The 24,433-nt window shown below is 44.0% G+C and overlaps 1 protein-coding gene across 50 annotated transcripts in view; it reads left to right on the top strand.

Moving 5' to 3' along the window:
• LOC102164422 (uncharacterized) overlaps nucleotides 1-24,433 on the top strand; it is a 412,252-nt gene that overhangs the window by 327,744 nt on the left and 60,075 nt on the right. For all 50 annotated transcript variants that reach the window (XM_084979136.1, XM_084979139.1, XM_084979129.1 and 47 more), the window contains 2 exons: nucleotides 8,157-8,312; nucleotides 17,715-17,874. The gene's annotated coding sequence lies outside the window, so the exon portion shown is untranslated. The remainder of the gene's footprint in view (nucleotides 1-8,156; nucleotides 8,313-17,714; nucleotides 17,875-24,433) is intronic.

The raw sequence follows: 24,433 nt of genomic DNA, 5'->3' as shown, positions 1-24,433 counted from the left end.
GATAGCTCATTGATTTTGACCTGTAATTTCTAATTAATTGTAAGACTGAACACCTTTCCATCTACTTTTTTAGATATTGTCTTAAATCAGCTTCTTGGGAAAGAGAGTCTGACACAGAAAGTTGAATGCAACACTTTTTTAGAGAGTGGTCTTGAGAAGCCTGAGTGTAAAAAGTGAATAAGGCAAGACTGGACAGAGGGAAAAGTTGACGCTCAGTGCACTTGCTGTTGATGGCTCAGTGGATTTTGTGGGAGCTGAAGTTGATGGCTCAGTGGATTTTGTGGGAGCTGAAGCTGAGATGGCAGATCATTGTTGTCCTCAATGGAAGGACGTGGGTCAGGTCTTTGTACTTCCACACCAGCCAGTTATTGGCTACTGGCTACTGGCCACTTTAGTAGAGTGTCATCTTGGGCAGGGCAGGTCCCCATAGTTGAGGGCAATTCCCCCAAAGTTAATCAGCTGTGAACTCTCTTCAGACAGTATTTGCATCTACCAGGAGATAAATGTGTTGACCTCATCGAGTAGGTAGTGCCTTAATCTATTTATCTGTTTTTACACCAGCACATCATATAGAAAATGAAACAATACGATAAAAGTCTCATTCCCCTTGTGCCACTCCTCCTACTGAGATAAACATTTTTAACTTCTTTTGCCAATTATTGTTACATTTACATATATTTATCCAAATCAGCTATCCCCAACCTTTTTCATGCTGAGCCTGCTGTCAAGCCCTGCTCTGCTAGGACCATTCTCTGAATAACCTTGGGGAGGTAACCATTCCTCCAGGAGGTCACCAAACATCAATGTTTTGAGGTTCACTATAACTCTTCTTTGTCTGTTGTTCTGCTTTTGGTTTGTTTGTGTTGTTTTTACTTTTGTTGATGGAGACAAGATGGCCTGTTTTATCTTTAAACTCTTTTATTAAGCTTTTATCTCTTCTATGCTGTTTTTAATTGCTATGGGTCCTTTTTGTTTTGTCTCTGTGCTGTGTCCTGCTTGTATTACAGCATCCTATGGTTTATGAAGTCAGCATCTTCTCTCTCTAACAATTGAATAGTTTATGTGAAGTATTTTCCTCCCTTCAAAGGTTATACCACACTGCTGTCTTGTGTTAACATTTTTTAACCTCTGTTTTTAATTTTAGAAATCTCCAAATACCTGTTGGTCATTGATTTTCTGGTATATTTTGAAGTGGCCTTTAAGGAGCTGATGGAAGTATGGGTGAGGCTTGTCACCTGTGCCCTTCATGTAGGTTGGTCTTGCTGGTGTACTTTGTTACAGAACCTGCAACTGAGTGCGATTAGTGGTTTCCTCCTGGGATTGTCAGTTTCAGCAGGGAGATTCTTTCACTGGTCTGACTGGAAGGTATAATCCTGGCTACTGGTTTTGAGATCTGGGTGGAAGTGTGAAATTCCTCAAAACTTGAATGTAGATCTTTAATTATTCCCCATGTTATTTATGTATTTTTATTTATAGGCCACACTTGTGGCATAGGGAAGTTCCTGGGCCAGGGATCTAATCTCAGCCACAGCTGCAACCTACATCACAGCTACAGCAATGCTGGATCCTAAACGCACTGCACTGGGCTGGGATCAAACCCATGCCTCAACAGTGACCCAAGCTGCTGCAGAGGCAAGGCCAGATCCTTAACCCACTGCACTACAGTGGGAAATCCAGTCCCCGTGTTTTTAGTGTAGTATACCAGCCCTCAACTAGGTTGGTGTCCCTATGTCTGTTTTCTGTCTTCAGATTATCAACCTATTTCCTCTTCTTGGTTGAAGGGAGCTGGTTGCTTTATAGCACGGAGTGAAAGAGGATAATGGTGCATCTGCCTGCTTTTAAACAGCACTTCACCTCCACATCAGCTTCACAGGTGTCTGGCGTCAACAGTTCATATGCTTTTGGGGTCTCTCTTACTGTTGACTCTGGTCCATTATTTTTGTTCTTGTAGATTTTTTTTTTTTCTTTTGTCTTTTTGTCTGTTGTTGTTGTTGTTGCTGTTGTTGCTATTTCTTGGGCCGCTCCCGTGGCATATGGAGGTTCCCAGGCTAGGGGTTGAATCGGAGCTGTAGCCACCGGCCTACGCCAGAGCCACAGCAACACAGGATCCGAGCCGCGTCTGCGACCTGCACCACAGCTCACGGCAACGCCGGATCGTTAACCCACTGAGCAAGGGCAGGGACCGAACCCGCAACCTCATGGTTCCTAGTCGGATTCGTTAACCACTGCGCCACGACGGGAACTCCTGTTCTTGTAGATTTAGACCCAAACACATATGTGCACATACATGGACACACCACACCACACACACACAACGTACTACATGTATTGCTCATTTAATGGGTCTGAAAATATATTCAACATTTATTTTAAACAAAAGTCCTCCAAACCTTTGTATTGGTTTTTATTACAATTTTCATGTATTATGTTCAGAGAACATGATGTGTATGAATTTTGAGCCGTGAAATTTGTAGAACCTTTATTTGTGGTTAGTACCTGGCCAATTTTAGGCTTATACACTTAAAAGAATTCATATTTACCATTTGTTGTGTGTAAACTATTTCTCTCTCTTAATTAGCCTATTGGCCATATTTTTCAAATTTTCTGTATTTTTACTCATTTACAGATTATCTAAATTTGTAGTTATATTTAAATCTGAAACTAAAATTATTGAATGTTTTGCTTTTCATTAATAGTGTTAGTTGTTGCTTTATGTATTTTGAGGCTACATTGGTGAATATATGGTCCCTGATAGTTATAACCCCTTAAGTTATCATTGTTACTGGTGTATGGTTTCTACTTCTCTTTTGTTATTTTCCACTTTAAATTTTATTTTTTCCTGGTATTAAAACTGTTATTTGGCTTTCTTTTGATTTTTTTTTTCTTTTGGTCTGCTTATGATTTCTCATCTTTATTTCTAGTCTTTTTATATCCTGTGTTTTTTGTGTATCTTTAGTAGTGAAAATATTATAATCTCATATTTTAATATTGTAATTGCCTGATATTGCAATCTATTGTTTGGTTATTTTTATTCCCTTTCAATATTACAATAGACATGATAGCAACTATTTCCGAACTCATTTAGTAATTTCTCTTCGTCATCCATTTTATATTCAGTTTCTTCTTTCTTGCTTTCCATTGGAAATATTGAATTTCTTTATTTTGTCTGAAGGTTTTATTACAGTTTGATTCTTCTCATAGTTACTCCAAATATATGAACACTCTTAGTTGTAATTATTTCTATTTCTCAATTTCTTAAGCTTATGGGTGTCTCTGTCTTCCCTCTAAAGAAGGCGCATGCACTAGCATAATGTGTAAACATCCCTCAGTTCCCTTCACCTAGAATTTTAGTTCTGAATTATTATAGTCAGTATGGAATTCTACTGATTTTACTAATATTTTCATGCCTTTCCGTGTGTCATCTTTCTGGATTTATGTCATCATCTGGTAAGACTCATTTCTCTAAAGTGTTTTACAGTAGATCTTTGTGTAAGAAACACTCCAAATTTATATCTATGGAGAAGCTCTTTATTTCATGCTTGAACTTAAAAATAGTTTCTGGTGTATAAAATTATAGTTTCAGATTGTCTCTTAAACATTTTGCATATATTTTTTTTTTTTTGTAGTCCTACCTCAATATGTTGTAAAGAAAATCCGTAAATCAGTTAAAAAAAAAAAAAGAAAGAAAGAAAAGTCTGGTGTCTGATCTGATTCTTGTTCCTTTGTGATCTTATTTTTATTCAGTAAGTTTTAATTTTTTTATTTTGTATTTTTTCCTTAAACCTAACCCCTGGCAACCACTGGTCTTTTTACTGTTTCCATGGTTTTGCCTTTTCCAGAATGTCAAACAGTTGAAATCATCTAGTATAGAGCCTTTTCAGCTTGGCTTCTTTCACTTAGTAAGTAATGTGCGTTTAAAGTTCCTTCATGTCTTGTCATGGCATGATAGCTCCTTTCTTGATGGTGCTACATAATTTTTCATTATCGGGATGGTTCACGTTTTATTATTTACTCTTTCACCTGTTGAAGGGTATCTTGGTCCTTCCAAGCTTGGGCAATCATCCAACTAGTTATTTCTTTAAAACCTCCCATCCCTATTTCAAATTGCTGTAGCTTTCCATTTCTCTTGAGAATATGTACTGTGCTTGGCTTCAATTAGCTTTTGGCCTAATACATTTATGTGGTCCTCCAGTGTAGACGGTTCAAAGCATTACCTTACTTTTATAGCAGGTAACTTATAAAATTTCTTATTATTCACTTAGAACTCATATTTCTCTGGAAGCATCAACTCCCTGGGTTAATAGGATGCCCAAGGAGAGAAATTAAATCCTAAACCCCGACTCCGCCTTTACTGCAACGTTTAATGGAGGTAGGAGATTTGCTGCCGAATGGAGGACATTGGTATTAAACTTAGGCTGAACCGTTGCCCATTTGGCGCCATCCCAACCAGTTAATCCTGCCCTCAGTGGGACTCCCGATTCCATCACCCTGAGCCCTGCGCTTACCTAAGAGCTCTTTTCCTTGATTGTAATAACCAAGGTCATTAAATAAGAGGGGAGAGGAAAGTAATGTTCTAGCTCGTCTTCGTGCAGCCATTAGCTCCCCACCTCAGTCACCTCTAGATGCACCTGCATGCTGCCTCCAGCAGCACAGAGCTGCTGCGAAACTGCTGAATGCTGGCTTTGCAGTGATGGAATGGACAATGACCCTGTCGGGACGATGTTGTAGAGAGAAAAGAGCACAATGGAAAGAGTCTTCCCAACTCACCCTCTTATCGCACATAACCCTTATCTTCCCTAAACCCTTGTTCTCTCCTACATCAAAATCTATCCATCTCTCTTTCCAGGAGTTTCTCAGCTTGGTGGTATTATTTTCTCACACCTCTCTCCCACGTTTAGTATATTCAGGACTGGATTTGGGAAAGGAGGGAAAAGCCTGTGTTATTGAGATGTCTTGTTGGGAATGGAAAGTCTCCGTAACAGTCTTAGATGAGTGATACCTTAGAAATAACAAAAGTCACAGCTCCTAATCATAGTCATGGGAATCAAGAGCACTACATCTTCATTCAGGGAAAACAAATCTTGAGATGTTCTGGATGATGGAAATGCTGTAGAAAGTAAACTGCTTCCACAAACTTAGGGAGGTGTGATTGCAGCCAATTTCATGAGAGACCACAGGAGGCGTTGAGAAAATCCCTCCTAAAGTATCGCTTTGAAAATATCATCTAAGCAACAGTAAGAAGTCCTTTAGGGAGTTCCCGTCGTGGCGCAGTGGTTAACGAATCCGACTAGGAACCATGAGGTTGCGGGTTCGGGCCCTGCCCTTGCTCAGTGGGTTAAGGATCCGGCGTTGCCGTGAGCTGTGGTGTAGGTTTCAGATGCGGCTCGGATCCCGCGTTGCTGTGGCTCTGGCATAGGCCGGAGGCTACACAGCTCCGATTCAACCCCTAGACTGGGAACCTCCATATGCCGCGGGAGCGGCCCAAGAAATGGCAAAAAGACAAAAAAAAAAAAAAAGAAGAAGAAGTCCTTTAACTTTCAACATCATTTAGGACAAACATAAAAGAAGTAGAGGGATGGGAACATGAAGAGGTTACGTTTTGTTCATTTAATAAGCAGGTGTTGTCACTTGCCAACACTATATTAGACACTAGGACGACCAATATGGGTAAAATATAGTGAATTTGTAGTTTAATATGAATCTAGAATTAAAATAAATGTGCAGTAATAAAGGTAGGCACAGAGCGCCCTGAGAACAAGCCGAAAAGAGTCTCTAATTCTTGTCATTGAAGTCGTAGAATGGTTGAAAGGACCCTCTGGAAAGAGAGCCGTGGACCATGTAAGAGCTCAGCCACATGGGGACAGTGAGTCACACGATGTGGCCGAAGGCAGGGTTCATGGGGGGTGGGGAAGCACCTCCACGGGAAGTCAGAGGACAAACTTAGATGCCATCATAAGGAAGTCACATGGAACTTCTAGCGCAAGGTACAGGAAGCCTGAATGTTGGTTTAAGATAACCTCTTTTAGATGACCTAAATATGCCAGCTTATTCCAGTGCTGCCACAACTCCGCCTCTTTAAAAGCCTCTGAGAAACTCCGGGACTCGCTGAGCATCTTGAAGAGGTTAGCAAGGTAGCTAGCGTGCTGTCAGCATGCGCGCTGGGCTGACAAGCAGAGCCGCGCGTCCTAATCCTGTCTGATTCACCCACTCAGCCAGCTGTGTGGCCGTGGACATGTGGTGAAAGACCTCCGAGTCTGTTACTTAAATGCAGGGCTATTTTAGCTCATGTGAAGTTAGGTGAGTCAAAGGAGATCGTCCAATATGTGTTCAATAAATGCAAACAGTTTACAGAGATAACCTTTGAGTATATTACGTATAGCCTGAAACAATAGTTTAAAATCAAAAGGTGGATTTCCTCCTTAGCTAAAACATGTCTTTTTTTAATTTGAGTACAGTTGATTTATAGTGTTGTGTCAGTTTCTGCTGTACAGTATGGTGACCCAATCGTTTATATCTATATCTGTATCTCTCCCTCTCTCTCTCTCTATATATATATATATATATAGAGAGAGAGAGAGAGATAATTTTTTTTCTTTTTTGGTTACGTTTGTGGCATGTAGAAGTTCCTGGGCCAGGGATCAACCCACAACACAATAGTGACCCTGTACGATCCTTAACCAATAGGTCACCAGGGAACTCCTAAATTATATCTTTATTCTCTTTTATAGAGGTGATACACACACTATTTTCATCTTTTAAAATATTTAATAAAGGGGGAATTTTCAGTTCTTACAAGTTGAAGGTTGGAACGAGAATGTCGCAGGTCATGGAAAATGGAAGATTTGGAAATCACAGGTATTATATAAAAGAGTAGCAGAGGCTACTAGTGATCCTCAGCCTCTCTTGTCTTAGGACGATGCTCTGGCCAGGAGAATATTAGTTGAATTGATGTGTGCTCTTTCAAGCCATCAAACCCTCCGTGCACTTTTCTTATCTTCTTTTTTTAAATTTTATTTTATTAAAGTATAGTCGATTTACAGTATTGTCTTAGCTTCTGGTGTGCAACAAAGTGATTTAGTTACACATATATAAAAGTATGCATCTGCTAACCCCAAGCCCCAGTCCATCCTTCCTCCCCCTTGGCAACCACAGGTCTGTTCTCTATGTCTGTGAGTCTGTTTCTGTTTCATAGATAGGTTTATTTGTGTCATATTTTAGATTCTACATGGAGCATATTTTCAGGAATGAGTTTGACACATGGGAGACAGACACTCAACACTAACTCTTGCTGATATAGTGAATCTATATATTTTATTATAAAATACCAAGTTGTTCTAAACAAAAGGGGCAGGATGTTGCTGCTGGGTTAAAGAGTAACTTAACACGACTGTTTTTTAAGTGTTTTCAAAGTAGCAGCACTTTAATTCAATCCCTACAATATTTTCTTTTTCAGAGGGCAGGACGTGAGTGCATCTCCTTTTCGGATAACTGAGGGTCAAAGATAGAGTCAGAAGCTAAATCAAGATCTTCCCCAGGCCCAAGTGTAGACCATTGCCTGAGTTCTTTCCTAATGCTTTTTCCTTTGGAAAATCTTAAGCCAAAGGACCTTTTCATAGAAACTTATTAGAATTCTCTTCGTGGTTAGGGGAATCTAGCAATGAAAGCTGTGTTGTCCTGGTTTCCGAAGGCTCTGGGAGAGGAGTTATTCTGTGGACAAAATGCATGCAGCTGTCAGAGGAGTGTGCTGGGGAACAGGCCAACAATTTTACAGTTCAAGACCAGATGTGATTGAACGTGTCGACAAAGTGCAGGATCACAGGGTCAACTGCCGATTTTCCAGATCAATTTTTAAACTGTCTCTGCTGATTAGGGCAATGGAAATATCCATACATTTCATGGGGAAGGGAATGATCAGGGAACAGAAGCTAACATAATTCATCCCAGCTTAGAAAAATTGTCCATGAGGTATTCTGCTTGATTCATCTCTCTCTTTTTTTTTTCCCCTTCTGCATATTTGAAAACATTTTGGAGGGGAACTGTGGGAAATCATCTTCCCCAGAACACTGGCAGACCTTTCTTAATTCCATTAATGGAAGCTTGGTGCCAGGTCAAAATGCTTTGTTAAATATTATCCTAACGGGTGCCTTTATTTCCAGCATTCCATTGGCACGGCGTTTAGAACCTGAGTCTCTGCAAACATGATTAAAGGAAAGGAGTTACTAGTTTTTCCTCTCTTCTGGCTGTTATCTGGGAAGCTCTGAACTCAGAGGAGTTGCCGAGTGGGGGTGTCCTGCATGAAAGAAGATGGGAAGGTAAGTTTCAGCTTCTTTTTTTTTTCCCCCAGCATTATTGCAAAGAGCTCTGGTTCTGGATAGTTTCCCATTCTCATTCTTTTCAAAATGAGGAATCCTGAAAGTCAGCCTATAGTATAAGATTACTCAAATTCCAGTCTTCTTTCCAGAAAATTGACAGGATGTACTTTGCATTGCTAAGTAGGCATAAGCTGTTGCTTCCTCGAAACCTTGAATACACATTGCTGTTTCCGTACCATCCAGTAATCTCACATGGTTTTCATCTCTGTTGTGGGCACCTAGGGGAAAGTGGTACCAAAAAACTGGATTTACTCGTCCTGGAAAGACTGGATGAGACCCAAACTGGCTCCCAGGGAGAAGAAGCAAACACATTAAATGTGAATTCCTTCTATTTCTTTTATGAAAGAAGGTTTCCTAGGGGGAACAGGAAGGTCGTAGAATATATGGCTCTTCTGAAGTTCTACTAGGATGCCAGGGGTGCTCTTGCTTAATTATTTCATTCCATTTATAATCAGCACCAGCTTTATTCATTTGGACAGCAGATGCAAAATAACGGTTAGTTTTAACATTTTTTTAAAAAATTTCATCTCTTCTTCAGCATCTCAATTTACTGGAGGTATTCTCACTTACGATTTAGTCCTTTATGAGCAAATATGAATGCGTCTCTAATGCAAATAGCAGTTCTCATCACACATTTGGGTCCTTGTGTCTGTACCACTGGCCTGAAGGGCCTCAGTTACTGCCCGTGCAAGGCTGGTGTGCAAGGTGAAGAGAGTTCAGGCATCACTTGGCGTTAAGCTCCCATCCTCACCTGGAAAAATACCTCTTCCCAGACAGCCTGACATACCTCCCTTTCGGGGAATGCTAGCAATGTTTAGAAAAGGGTTTAACACACACAACACAGTATCCAAAACCATGGGGTTCGCAGTGTACAATATGAAACTGAGAATTTCACCACACCCCCAGGTTTGTGCCTCTTACTTAATCCAGACTGATACATACACAGCCGGGTATCATCGGATGTGATAAATATCATAGTATTGGGATGAAAGAGGACCCCCAGGGCCAGCCCCTCATCCTGATAATGTCGGGATTCCTAACACAAGAGGTGCATTTATTTATTTTTATTTATTTGTTTTCTTTTTAGGGCTGCAGGTGTGGCAGATGAAGTTCCCAGGCCAGGGGCTGAATCAGAGCCGCAGCTGCCAGTCTACACCACAGCCACGGCAACACAGGATCTGAGTTGCACCTTATACCTACACTGCAACACCCGATCCTTAATCCACCAAACAAGGCTACGGAGTGGACGTGCATCCACACATATACTATGTCAGGCTCTTAACCTTCTGAGCCACAGTGGGAACCCCCATAAGAGGCGCCTTTGAACGAGTTCCTAGGTGATAACTCGTAGTTTGCCCAGCAGAGAGGGAGAGCATGGTGTATCTGTCCCAGTGATCTTTGCCTTTGTACAGTGCCCCCCATTAAGACCCCCGTGTTCTTTCCCCGGGCCTAATCCCCTCCCATTAAGCATGGGTAGAACTTGTGAGTCGTCTGATTGTACCGTATAGCAAACAGGATTTTGCAGCTGTAATCAAGGTCTCTTATCAGCTGTGTTAGGCAAAAGGCCGATTACTAGGATGGGCCGGATTTAATCAAAGAAGCCTTTTTTTAAAAAAAATTAAATTTTTAAAAATTTAATATTTTTGGCCCCATGCATGGTATGCAGAAGTTTCAAGGCTAGGGATCAAACCTGTGTCACAGCTGTAACAGAACTACAGCAGTGACAACATCTGATCCTTAACCCACTGAGCCACAAGGGAACTCCGTCTTTTTTTCTTCTTTTTTTAAAAATTGAACTATAGTTGTATAATATTGCATATGGTACAGGTATACAATATAGTGATTCACAATTTTTAAAGGTTATATTCCAGTGGTAGTTATTATAAAATATAGGCTCTATCCCCTGTGTTTTACAATATATCCTTGTAGTGTATATCATGCCTCATAGCCTGTACCCCTCACTCTCTTCCCCTTCTATTGCCCCTCCCCCCCACCCCCTGCTAGTAACCACCTGTTTCTTCCCTTTTCATGTGTGTCTGCTTTTGTCAGTGGTTCTATCCACTAGTTTGTTGAGTTTTTAAGACTCCACCTATAGGTGATATCATGCAGTATTTGTGTTTCTCTGTCTGAAAAGAGACTGGGTCCATTCTGAAGTCAGAGAGTCTGGAGGTGGATGAGGGCCTGTGAAGGGGACCGTGCGACAGGGATAATAGCAGCAGGACCAGGGGGAGCCGGGCCTCCAGCTACAGGGAAATTAATCCCGCCCACAGCCTGAGGGAGCTTGACAGTGGATTTTCCGCAGTCCAGCCTCCAGCTGAGGATGTCACCCTGGATGCAGCCTCATGAGACATCATGCAAAGAACCTGGCCCTGCGGACTGCGCTTCTGGCCTTCGCGAATTAATGCAGTTGCTGCTTTAACTGCTGAGCCACAAAGGATGGTTTTAAACCCCTACAGCATAGGAAACAAATACCCAAGGGAACCCTACAGAGAGGGGGTAGCTGAGCTGGCCTTGTGGGTGAGAGGACACGTGGAAGAGGGTGGGTTGGCCAGTGAGGCGCCCCATATTGAGGAATGACAGGTAGTGAGACGAGAAGGTCAAGGTGGAGCTGCTTTCAGAAAGGCCTGTCTGTGCTGAGAAGCGTGAAGCAGGGGCATGAGCAGGTGGCCAATGAAACCTAGGTGCAGAAAGGTACGCGGTAGAGGCATGCAAAGAAATGGAGGGAGGTCGTCCCCCAAACAGCGAGACTGATGAGGAAATTATTGTAATAGTCAACCTGACGTTTTGGCCCATTTGTTTTCACATTTATGTTCAATATGATAGAATCATGGACTTTCCAGCTGGATGAAACCTCAAGGAATCATCGGCTGATATGAAAACCTCACCACACACAGAGAAAACATCCAGTTGCTCAAATGAAAATAAGTCAGTCTAGGGAGTTCCCTGGTGGCGCCGTGGATTGAGGATCAGGCGTGGCCATTGCTGTGGTGCAGGTTCAGTCCTTGGCCCAGGAACTTCCACAAGCCGCAGGCATGGCCAGAAAGAAAAAATATAAATAAATGAAATGCATAATTTAAAAAAAACAGAAAAGAAGGGAGTATAAGCAAAATTGCATGAGCTCTAATGTTTGTCAACTTCTTCTTGTGTGTGTATCTAAGTTCTGTGTTCACAGCAGAGTCATCTGGTTGATTCATGGCACTAGTTTAAGGTAAGGAGCTAAGTGTGCTCCAAGGTTGAGGTGGCTCATTCATTTGCCTAGGCTCCTGCCTTCAGACAGGCAAGACCTTGTTATCCCCATGAAGTCACAGAGATGCAAGAGGCCACATAACCTCTTCCAGGTAATCAGCAGGGGAGGGGCAGACTGGACTTCCATTCTTCAGACCCCTCTTTCTTCCATTATTCCATTGATGGCAAGCCCGGCAGATGATAGCGCTGGAGAGGCTGAGAGACCCGTGAGCCTCAGGAGCAAGGTCACGGTAGAAAGTATGTGGACTGGGGATCCCCAGAGGGGTCTGGGAATGACATCGGCCACAATGAGCATTCTGTACCGAAGTCCTTTTTACCCTGATTCAAGTGTATAGCGTCTACTGTGCGATTTTATCAAATAAGAAAACAGCTCCCTTTTTCACGTGGAATGGTGCGCCAGCTTTGATTCAGTCCCAGTAGTCTTACAAAGCGGGCTCAGGTTCACACTTAAAGGACCATGTCCCGTTGTTTTCATTAGCCCAGTGTTAAGATGTAATTGTGTCTAGAGCCTTGGTAGGGCTAATGCACCTGCTGTCATTGTCCCGAGAAACCCAGATGTTGTGTATTAATATCACGGTGACCATTACAGGTGTGATTGCTTGTAGCAGTTTTTCTCTCTTGGAGCAAATCTTTTAAAAAAAGAAAGAGAGAGAAAGAGAAAGAAAGAAAGAGAGAGAAAGGAAGGAAGAAAGAGAGGAAAGAGAGAAGAAAGAAAGAAAGAAAGAAAGAAAGAAAGAAAGAAAGAAAGAAAGAAAGAAAGAAAGAAAGAAAGAAAGAAAGAAAGAAAGAAAGGAAAGAGAGAGAGAGAGGGAGGGAGGGAGGGAGGGGAGGAGGAAAAGAGAAGGAGAGAAGGCAAGGAAAGAAAACAAAAACAAAAACAAGCTTCTTCATTATTTTAGGTACTTCCCTAGAGGGACCGTTTGCCTCAGCCCTCAGGTGCCGTCCGAAAGGCTGCATGCGGGTTGGAACTGAGCAGGGCAGCCCGTCCACAGGGCTTCTTGCTGGCTTCCCTTGGAGTCGCCGGCAACACGGTGCAGAGCAGGGAGGGACGGTCTCCACGTGGGAGGCAGCGATAGGGATCAGCATCCTTAAACTCTAGCCAAACTATGTTCACCTCTGAAAATAATACATCTTAGGTTTCTATTTATATTGAAATCTTTCGAGGATCCCGGAGAAACAGCCCAGCCGCAGTGCTTCTGTTCCATGAGGAATTGAGCATCTTAGCCCTGGAAGGACCCTGCATCCTGTGCGCAGCCTGTGGCGGCTGAAGGAGCACAAGAAAGGGTGAAGGGTGACACATCAGGCCCGGGCGCTGGTCGGAGGCCATTTCAACCCGGGGCGGGGGGAGAATTACTTTCCTCTGTGTTCTGCTTCTCCACCTGCCTTTCTCTTTCCTTCTCTGTTTGGACGTGAGCTAGAGCACACTCCCCGCAGGCCCTCGCTGCAGGTGTAGGGTACCACAGACACCCCCTCTAGCTGTGTCCCGTTTTCCCGAGGCACTAAGAGCCAATCAGCGTTGCTGGGTTTTCCCAGGTGAGGCTGAAGAATGTCTCACAGAAGCTCCAGAAACTTTAGAAAGGCTTCTCTTTGGTTCGGCGTGCTCTTCCTGGGGGTGGCTTACAGGCTTTATAAAAGGAATCCACATCTTGGAGCAGATTCCAACATGAGGCAAAACAGTCAGCTCCAATCCAGCCTGACCCTAACACAGTGTTACATCATCGTGAACTTGGGAATTGGCTGTTTACATGTTTAGGCTTAATCATATTTTAACCCCAACCCACTGGCCACACACAGGAAAAGCTCCCAGTTGCCTCCTTGCAAGCGTGGTTTGCAGGAAGGGCTGGCTCTGCCTTTGAGCCCCTGTGCCTCGGCGGTGATGACTGGCTCTCCCTGGCCGGCTCTGACCTTAGCAACTGGGCTGGGTTCTGCCAAGATCCCACAAAGCTGTGGTCCCACCGGCTTTGTGCTGAGATGCTGTAAGCTCACCACTGGCATTGCACAGAAAGAACCACACCCAGGAAGGAGCAGGTCCAGAGTTTCTTCCCATCCAGAGGGGAGACAAGGCATCAGAAACCCTCAGATAGAAGAGGGCGTGGGGGGAGAGGGGGGGAGGGGGAGGGCAGGGGAACCTCGGCCCAAGGGGCCAATGCTCGGTTTACCCTTTAATGTCTCACGTTGCAGCATCTGTCGGAAGCCTTATCCACTCCCCCCTGCTTCCACCCTCTGCTTGCTGTTGTGTAGTTTTATGACTTCCTGTGTCACTGTGTCATTGGGCTTTCAAGGCTTTTTCCTCCACTGGACTTTAAGCATCTTGAGGGCAGTGAGTAGACTGCTTTATCTAATCAAGAACTATTTATTGAGCTCCTACTATACATAGAAGATACTTTTACAGACAGTGGAGACAAGGCAAAGTGAACAAGGTAGTGAACAAGGCAAAGAAGACCCATGCCCTGGGGAAACTTACCTTCTGGAGAGAGGGAGACAAGCTTACAGACGTGCTTCTCAATATTTGCGTCTGTGTTCCCAGATCCCAACACTGTGTTTAGCATGTAATCAATGTGAAAAAATATATCTAAATATCTTTTGAATAAGTGAAAGGACCTGTTACCTCAAGATGTGTGAAGAATGAGCTGCCTTTGCAAGGTGGATTAAGAGCTTCCTTTTTTTTTTTTTCCAGAATACTCTTAGGAAGCACTGTGGTCTTTACACCTATATGCTGAGTATTGAAGGACCCACGGTGGCTCCCGTTTTGCTCACCCTGCCCAATAGGCATATCAGAGAGGGCAGTGCAGCCCCCATGGCCAGGTTATTTTCAGTGACAAAAATGGTGCCGTGGATGGCATGGGAATGACAAAGAGCCCAGCAAATGTCACAGCAGGCACTGTTCCATGTTGCTGGGTTTCTCACATTCTAGATCTGAGCTCCCGACGGAATGTTCCCAACCCATCTAGTGGAATTTGAGGTTTGGCATACCATCTCTCGGGATCCCTGTGCCATCATCTCCGATGTAATGGGTGTCTACGTCCTGCCAGCATCCTCTCCTTTTAGAATCTACCCCTTGCTTCCGTGGATGGGGTCCAGATGGGACTCTTAATACCGTATGACTCTCTTGTCACAGAGTTGGTTGGGGGGGAGGGGACGGACTCAAGAGGGAAAACAAGGAATCTTTTTAGAGAATCATATGGTTTCTGGAGGAGTCAGAATATTTTTTTTCTCTGGATCATGATTTGTAGAGAGATGTAAACATTGAACAAGCAGAATTTATAATGCAATCCAATGAAATTATTTTTTGTTTTCCACTAGCCTTTTCAAATTCTATCTGACCTAGATAAAAGTTCCTGTAAGCCAATTTTCTGAGTTTACTTAGATCCTCAAGTCACTTTAAGTCACAAGTATAGTCCACTTCAGAAATTACAATGTCACGTCCAAGATATTAATGCAAACTTTGAACTTGATTGACATCAAAGAGTTTCCCATCCCCTGACTTAGGGCTGCTTCAGGCTGGGAGGCAGCTGGGAAGCCTCCACATCCTAACTGGTTTCTGATCCCTTTGGAATCAGAGTTATGGGTGGAGACAGAGGAATGTTAAGGAGTGAGGGAGGGAAATTCACACTTAAAATGCCCCTCTCCGAAGCTGGCTTCATGCGCTCTGGGTGGCAACCTCTAAAACCATCCCTGCCTCTTGCTAGTACTTTCATGAGCTCTTTGGATGTTCCCATTACTGGAAGCCTACTTCCTGCAGCTCCCCTGACCCACTAGAATGGATTTCCTGTGAGTTCTTCTGCAGCCCCGGAGAACATACCGTTGGCTTCCAGTTTCATGTTCCTAAGATGCCCTCCAGGCCTTTTGGTGGCCTTACCCGGCAGGACCCAGGCTGAGCCCATCCTGGCTCTTCTCCCATCAGGCCAACCTCTCGTCTTTCAGAAACACACACCTCTTTCTCTCAGCAAACCTTGAGCTGTGGGCTGATCCCAAAACAGCTCCTCCATCCTGTGTTCGTGGTTAGCTGTGACTCAGATGTCACCCCTCTACATGCCCCAACTCAGAGTGGTCCCATAGGTGGGTCTTCCGTAGGCTCGACACTCAAGAGGTAGCACCCATGAGGCACTCAGGGCAGAGAGGGCTTCGGAGCGGAGTTCTCTCCCGAAAAATCTCTTTTTTTTAACAAATCCTTCCTCTCTCTCCTTTCAGATCCCCACCCCATGTACTGCCACCCTTTTCAAAGTCTTCCTTCTGTCAGGAGAACCCAGGAGCACTGGAACTAGCCCTTCCGCCTTTACCTTGCAAATACTGCACAGGATGAGCTGGCTCTGGAATTTCACCTTTATTTTACCTTCGTGACTCCCTGGAAACATCAGTTTAAACACTTTCCAGATGAGGCATGGCCTCGAGATACCGGGGCCCCTCTGGAGAGAACCTGTCTGGGAAGGCAGAGGCCAAACAGCTCAGAGAGAGAGGGGAAGACTTGATGACACTTTCTGGAGAGGGAGCCAGACTTGGCACCAGTGCTGCCTCTGTGACCGCCCATAGAATCGCCCTTGTTAGCCTCTGCCGGTTTGCATTTGGTTTCTGTTTACTGGAAAGTCTCCTTCCTAAGACCCCAGTCCCCTTTCCGGTAACCAGTGAGCCAGGCAGACGTGCCCATCCATTCCTGGAAGTTATCCCAGGCTTCCCTCTTCCCTCTCTGTCCCGTCAGGGTTTCTTCTCAGGGAGGACTTCTCCCATCCCCTGCCCTGCCCTCAGACCCTCATGTACTAGAAAGACGACATTCTCCTTGACACGCTTGCACAGAGTGGGTGCACACACGCCTGCAAAGAGTGAAACAGGTGCCCGCCCGGTGGCCGCGTGATAGGAGCAGGCAGCACTTATCTCAGCGGCAGCAGGTCCTGCCGTGTAGAGTTAATGGGCTGCTTGAGTGATGAAAGTTGAGGCCACGGACTCTTGTCTGGGAGAAGAGCATTAAGTCAGGAGGAACCATGTTATTTTTCATTAAAAATGGGGAAGGAGTTCCTATCGTGGCTCAGTGGTTAATGAATCTAACTGGCATCCATGAGGACGCAGGTTTGATTCCCGGCCTTGCTCAGTGGGATAAGGATCAGCATCACTGTTAGATGTGGTGTAGGTGGCAGATGCAGCTCGGATCCTGAGTTGCTGTGGCTGTGGTGTAGGTCAGCAGCTACAGCTCCAATTGGACCCCTAGCCTGGGAACCTCCATGTGCCACAAAAAAAAAAAAAAAAAAAGAAAAGAAAAGAAAAGAAATGGGGCTGGAGAAGTTCCTGTGTGGCTCAGCAGGTTAAGTATCCAGCATTGTTACTGCAGTGGCTTGGGTTTGATCCCTGGCCTGGGAACTTCTGAGTGTCATCAAAAAATAAAAATTAAAAAATGAATAAGCATTTTTAAAAATGGGGCAGGAATCTACAAGTTGGCTGCTGAGGAAAGTGACTAAAAGAAAGAGAAAGCCCCAAAGCCCTGGGAGGTGTACTGGGGTGGGTGCGGATTCTCCGCAGAGTGGACGACGGGAATTTAAGCCGTCTTCTTCGTCAGCGCAAAAGCGGCCGCTGATGTTGGAAGAGGAGATGAGGCAGGCAGCACTGAGGCTCTGTCCTTTTCCAGTGTTCACAGCGTCTGCCTCTCACGTCCCCATTCAAATGTCGTTTCCTCCATCAACTCGTGCCCGCCCGGGGTTCAGCCTGAGAAGGAATCCTGTGGGGGCATTCTGCAAGGTTCCACGCACAGGAGCCCTTGTGGGACATTGCAGGTGGCCTGATGCAGTAAGTGCGACATTCAGCTCTGCATCACTCTAAATTAAAAATACAATTTTATGAAAAGAACCTTTCGCCAAGGATGGGTTGGTTTATAAAGTGCCATCGTGGCCCATCCTCCTTGAATGGAGCGTGGATTCCTTTTATTATTTCCTGCAAAGGGAGACCTGAACTTTCCCCAGGCCCAAGGGGGCATGAAAATCCCTCCCTTCTGAGCGTGCCACTAGCCTATATTAATATCTGAAAGATGACCGGACATTCCGAGAGCCCCTCCCATTGATGTCAAAATAAAAATACAAAGTTGCTCTTTTTTTTTTTTTTTTCCTCTTTCAGGAAAGAACTCCCCATTTCACTTTCCTAAGCAGTGGAGGAAGGGGATCAGAAACAGCAAGTGCTGATGAAAACTCCACTTCCAAATACATTCCATGGCTTATTTGTGGAGGGAAATGCTTTTTACCTTTTGAACTTTCAGATACCTGGCAAAAGCAAATGGGTAAGCCTCCTTTTTTATTTTTTTCCTTTTTAATTAAACAGGAAAAAATACCACACCCTGGCTTGGCTGGGAACCCAGGGCGGGGGTTGGGTGGCTCTTCCCGAAGACTCGCTCTGCACAGATGTGTGGCTGGAGGCGACGGTAATGGCGACAGTCGTGGTATCTTCCTAGAAACCACAGCCGCTGGGGTTTCTGGAAGCGGGTGGTGGTGACGAGAAGTGTAACGGTTCGTTTCTCTGTGTACCATAACCTTGCACCTTCTTGCCTATAAATCAGAACCATTTGAAAATTCACCACATCCTTTTTCTGTCCGGGCCTGTGAAACTGCTTCCTTTAATCCAGCAGATAGATGCCTGTGGTTTCAGGGCCCTGGGATGTTCCGTTCCATGTGCCACATGCGTGTGGTTAGTTAATGACCTGGGTGTCTGCTGAGGTTTGCGACCACGGGTTGTTGCAAAGCTCTACCTGACTTCTTTCTTCTGCTGGAGAAGGTGAGAACATTCTTAGTGTATTAGTCATGCGGGGTTGTTTTTTTTTTTTTTAAATACACAGGAAATGTTTCTCTCCAAGAGCACATAGTTTGGCCAATCGCAGTTTCCTAGGTTCAGAGCAATTTTACCACCTATCAGGAGTTTTCCAAGATAAAGTTTGTAGTAGCACAGTGTTCGCAGTGGAAATGTCACCAAGTTGCCTCAACTCAAGGCATGCTTTGGCGTTTCGGTCACTCTGCAAATATTTATTGAGCAGAGTTCATTGGGGTCAATAGGATGAACTGCAGGGTTGTTTTTCCTCATCCCTAGAACTTACCCACGGCCCACAGAAAGTCACACAGGCACTATTTTGCTGCTAAAAGAGGAATCTGACTATTGAATGTGGACCGAAGTACAGGCTGTATCACTCTTCTTACATTAAAGGGTAGATGGTTGGATGGCAGCAAATTTGGACCCAAGAGCCAGGTGGCTGCCGTTTGATGCTGAAATTTACCCGTTGGCACTGAAACGTTCCACTGCACAAGCCAGGCTCCCAGTGTTAATGAGTTCACAAACAAGACCACGTCCAGTCTTTCTAATTCGTCATCTGTCACTTGGAACCTGACTGTGGAGCCTATCAGACAGGGAATCCACATCTGAGTCTATCTTCATAATCAAAAACGTCGGTTAGAAAGCAGAGAGTAGAGGAAAGAACTGTCACAATTGACACAAAGCCTGTCAACTTGTTCCTGGGTGAAAATGGGTTAGTTCTCGGTGATGATGCTCCTGTATCAAGCTGGCTGTGCTAGGGTACCCGGTTAGTCAAGGAAGTCTCTTCTCCGTACTGCCGGGAAGGGATGCAGTAGATGTAATTAACCTCTGCAATCCGTGGACTTTATGTAGAGGAGATCGTAGACCATCGGAGCGGGGCTCATCTAGTCCATCGAAAGGCACTAGGAACAGGCCTGGGATTTCCCTCTGGAAGAAGAAATACCACCTGTGAGACAGAGCATCAGTTCCTGCCCGTGGGCTTCTACCCTGCCCATCCCTCCGTGTGCCGTGCAGATTTGACGCTGGTCTAGACAACGCTACAACCATAAAATCCATTCATTTCCTTGTGCATTCTCTCTCTTGCACATGTGCACGATAGATAGATAGATATTAATGTTAACCTATTATGTAACATATAATTAATATCAATTATTAGTACATAGATATATATTACTATATTTTCTACCGGTCGTTACCCTCATTGATAGCAATCCATCACTTCATCGTTGACCTAGACATAATAAACAGCCAGCTTGATTTTTTTTTTTTTCCTGAATCAAGTATCAGAAGAGAGTATGTAAAATTAGCAATGGCTTTCGGGCATGTCTGCAGCACAACTGTGTGTGATTTTCAGTCTGTTCACAGCAGAGGAGTGAGAGCTCTCTTACCAAGACCTGAGTGAGATCGCATCACTCCACTATTTAAAACTCTCTGTGATTTCCTCTTCTTCTCACAGTCAGTGTCAAGGTTCGTATGTCCGCCTACAGGGCTCCACGAGCTCGGATCCCAGCTTCCTTGGACCACCTCGTCTCTCCTCTCCCTCTTGGTCTGTATTCCAGCCACACTGGTTTTCCTGTTCCGTAAGGAGGCCGGGCACCCTCCATATCCAGGGCCATTATCCAGGGCCAAGGCTCCATTCCCTATTCGTGATTTTCATTCTTCATCACACTCTGCCTACTTATCATGATCCCTATTTACTGCTATGTTCAAAATCTCTCTCCTCCCGAGTGTAAAGTCCCATGAGAGCAGGGGCTTTTTCTCTCTTTTGCTCACTGGCTATATGTATCCCCAGGACAGGCACAAATTAGGCAAATCTACTGATATTTGTGGAATGAATGGTGGTTGGATGAGCTTAATTCGGTGGTGACATCAACCGAATATGTGAGTGGATGTTATTTAGATAAAACAATTTATTGACTGAATTTTAATTTTCTGCCAGGTGTTTTCCCCACACATAGATACTGTTTCAAAGAGCACTGACCTCTGATCAGATTTTTTTCAGTCTTCTTCCTCCAGAATATTTTTTTATGCAGCAGTGACCGTCTTGATTACCTCTTCTGTGTTGAGAATGTCACTTCTCTTAACTCACGTGATGCTGCACTTTGCATCCAGTAAGATCTAGCTCTAGAGTTACCCCTCCTGTGAATTCCTCCCCGATTCTCCCAGCATCTCTTGAACTCCTCATAGCACGTGTCACCTCTGCTCTTCACATGATACATAGCATCGGCAGTCCTCTTCCCAACTACACATCTATGTGCCAGTGGATTCCAGGGCATAGAAACCGTGCCCTATATATGCCTAACTCCCTGTGGCAGCTAGCATGGTGGCGCATAATGGCAGTTTTCCACTGCCCATCTGTGGGAGAAATAAGTAGCTTACTTAGTCATATGTCTGGCCAGTGAAATAAAGGAATCAGAGGAAAAGGAACCAAGATACTGAGAAAAAAACTGAGAGACAGAGAGAGGAGAGCAAAGGCAAGTGTGTTCTTCACACCATGACCAGCTCAGCCTCAGCTTCATGGCACCCTAGGTTATCACACCGTGCCCCAAGGTGAGGGCCCAGCAAGGAATGAAATCCAGGGCTTGCTGGGTGGATGAAGGTTCCCTCTGATGAGATCGCCTCCTGTCATCTCTGCTGGTGTAAGTGGGAATAAATAGGAGAAGGGAAGCCAAATTTGCTTTTGTTTCTCGTATCCATCCTTACTTTTCACCACTTACCACCATTTAGTATATATTTACCGGTGTATTGACTCTCTTTCCAACTGGAATATAAGATCTATGGAAATAGAGGCTTAGTCTTTGTTCACCATGAATCCCTCATTGCCTAACCTCATGTCTCGTACACATAGATGCTCCTAAGTACTTGTCGAATGAATGAAATGGCTTCATTAAAGTGGCATCAGTTTCTATCTTGTCCTGTTTGTTCCTTTTCTCAAACGGAGCCAATATTTTCCTTCCACAAGTCTGGTTGGACAGTTGCTTTATTCAGTCACAACTCTCTTCTCTCATCATACAACGACACCCCTTAGACACTTCACTTGCAGGACCGTGAATCAGGACCACACTGGCCTCCACACATGCAGACGCAGATGTCATGTCCTGCCCATTTCCAGCCCTTGGCCAAAGCGACCCAATAGTCCTAGAGAAATTCTTAATTTTTTAAAAAATGTTTAGAATGCAATTAACAAAAAGAACTTTAAGCCAAGTTCTGGAGGTGGACGGTGGCGATTGCAACAAGCATGTGCATGTATTAAATGTTATTGAACGGTTCACTTAAAAATAGTTAAAATGGTTGCTTTTATGTTGTGTGTAGTTTACTGCAATTAAGAAGTAAGTTTTTAAAAAGTGATGCCTGCTCATACGTTGACCAGCTGGAAAGTCAGTCAGTAAGACTCACTCATCAAGGTGAACAAGAAGCAAATCTGCCTTTGCTTCCTTTTCTCTGTGCTGGAGTTCACGCACCTTTCTCCATCTTGACCCCAACCTGAGATATAGACACAGTCAGTCTTAAAGGAATGATTGATTTTTGAAAGCAACTCGCCGTGTTTCTACAATTAGAGTTCCCATGTTGCATATGTTTATTTTCCAAATACTCTTAAAGAAAGAGCACTGCTTCATATCACATTCATGATCAGGAAAATGAGTGTATAGTAGACTGTGGAACAGCCCATAATTTTACACTGAATGCCGTCATCTGAGGGAATCTTCCACCATTATTTATTAGTTCCTACGTTTGTTGCTTTTTCAAAGCTTAGAAATACGGGTGAAATTTAAAACAGCTTAATTAAACTTCAGATGTGTGGTTCTGATAAGCCTGGCATGGAGCCACAGCATTCCAAGATTCTCGAATAGCATAATCTAATTAATTTTTTTTCTAGAACACAGAGGTCATAAACACACAGTAATCTGAAACACTCAGTGTCCTGCCAGCTGGCATCTTCTCATTTCCAGTTTCCCTGCACTGTAATTTTGCTCCCATTTGTGAGAAACTGTGGATTTCTCCACCTTGATAGATTGTATTAAGTTACATGCTATTCAGTTGAGGTTTTTTTTTTTAATGAACTAATTACATGTTAGTTAATAATAGCACATTGCATCCACAGTCAACTGTTGAATATCCCTTTTAAAGAAACTACTTCAATCTTGAGGTAGGAATGTCTGGGAGCGGAATTGACCTGTGAAAACAATTTAATCACCCAGCAGTGAGTTACTGCGTGATAACTAAATGTGTATGTATTGGATATCAGTGTTATTAGAAATAACAGCCTCAACAACAAAAAACCACGCTTATGAAACATGAAATTTAATTTTTCCTACTAAAATAATGGTTTTCACCACTGTGGGCCATGCTTGATTTTATCAGTGAAGAGTAATTTAAAAAGAGTGAAGCATGCTGGGTAGACGCGTGGCCGACGTCCAATCCAAAGTTCTGCCTATGGGAGTGGGGGAGGGGCTGCCCTCTATGATGTTCAGCATAAGTAAGCTCCTAATTCTTCCACATCCAGTTCTGGATGCTGTCTCCTCACTGTGCACAGATCTCGCAGACAATAATGATCTTGCCTTGAAGGCAGCATCCGTCTTTCCAGATGTGCCGGTTCTGGACCTCTTTGTTTTTAAATCTATTCCTAACCCCCCTTTGTTCTGCTTTACTCTGCGGGGGACTGACCCCTACAGGCTGGGTTTCCCAGGTTCCTAAGTCAAATGGTTTCCCTCTTGACTCCACCCTTCAGAAAGAAACTGGGGAGTTTGGAGGGTCCGAAGAGGGGAGGGGAGGCCAGGGCATCTCCTTCTCTGCCTCCCGTGGCATCTCCGGCAGCAGCTGCATCTCATCTGCCCACCAAATAGGCTCCCCATCCTCCCTGCCTCACAGGTGGCCGCATCTTCTAGCCTTTGCCAATCTGATTGGCCTCATTGTCTCAATAGACTTCTTGGCTGCTCTATCTCCAGTATAACCAGTTCCCTGCATTGAGTTCCCACTGTTCTAACTATTCAGTGGTTTTTAATTCCTGGATGACCATGACTGACATCCCAGACTCGAAATCACAAATCCCCTGAGGCTCTATCTATTTTTCATTCATTTCAGATGCATTTTTCTCAGCATTTTTATGACATCATTTTGATACAAAATTGCATAAAATATTTTTCTGCCTCCTTTAAAGAACATTTTGGATTTGAGAGAAAAGAGAGCAAGGACGGGGAAAGAGCAGCTCTTTATAAGGCTCCATACTCACTTCTACCTAATGGTCTGTATCCCGGAGTTCCACTTTTCCTGCACAGCAGGGCACACATTTTGGGTGAGGTCATACACACCCAGGGGTATGATGTCATCTTGCACATTGTGTTACAAACAGGTTTAATAATACATTGTTGTATCTTAAACCATGAGCTGGAATGCTCTGGTCCAGCAGCCAAACCCAGGATGCATCTGGCAGACCTGTTAATCAACGACCCCAAGAGCTCAGTACATTTCTCCCTATTGAGATGGAACAGAAATGACTCTTACAGATTTAAGGCTCAGTTTTATAACACAGCAATGATGTCATCACTGTTTTTTTTTTTTTTCCTTCGTGTCTCTCTCTCTTTTTTTTTTTTTTTTTTTTTTCTCAGCCTCTTTATATCTCCTTCCCTTCTCCTCCCCAGGAGGAGTGCTTCTCTAAACTTACCTGAGCCCAAGTAGCTTAAAAGAGGTATATACATATACTGGAAATTGGCATTTTTCATAGGCTGAGTGATCTGGAATCTTTCCTACCACTGGCCACCCAAGGGCTTAAGAGCTCCTAAGAAGGATAGCACATCCTATGCTGAAGGAACCTAGTCCATTGTGGGAGATAAAAGACCCAGAAAGTGGTTTTAAAAAAATGGCCCCCCTGTAGGTTTCCTTAATTTCTGGACAGCTACGTTTCAATCTAGAAGCTACAGAATCATCTTAGACTTCTCTGTTCCCCCTTCATTTCTATCCCATCACTTTTTATTTGCAGTCTTCCTGATGGTTGCCTCATCCCACCACCAAACATCTGATGTCCTAGCCTCATTCATCAT

This window comes from Sus scrofa, chromosome 10 (assembly GCF_054392235.1).
Source record: "Sus scrofa isolate SSC_HxYL_T2T_F1_AM1 chromosome 10, Sscrofa_HxYL_maternal_Yorkshire_Landrace_v2.0, whole genome shotgun sequence".
Taxonomy (NCBI): Eukaryota; Metazoa; Chordata; class Mammalia; order Artiodactyla; family Suidae; genus Sus; species Sus scrofa.
The sequence above is the reverse complement of the archived record's forward strand: the minus strand, read 5'-3'. Positions and strand labels throughout refer to the sequence as shown.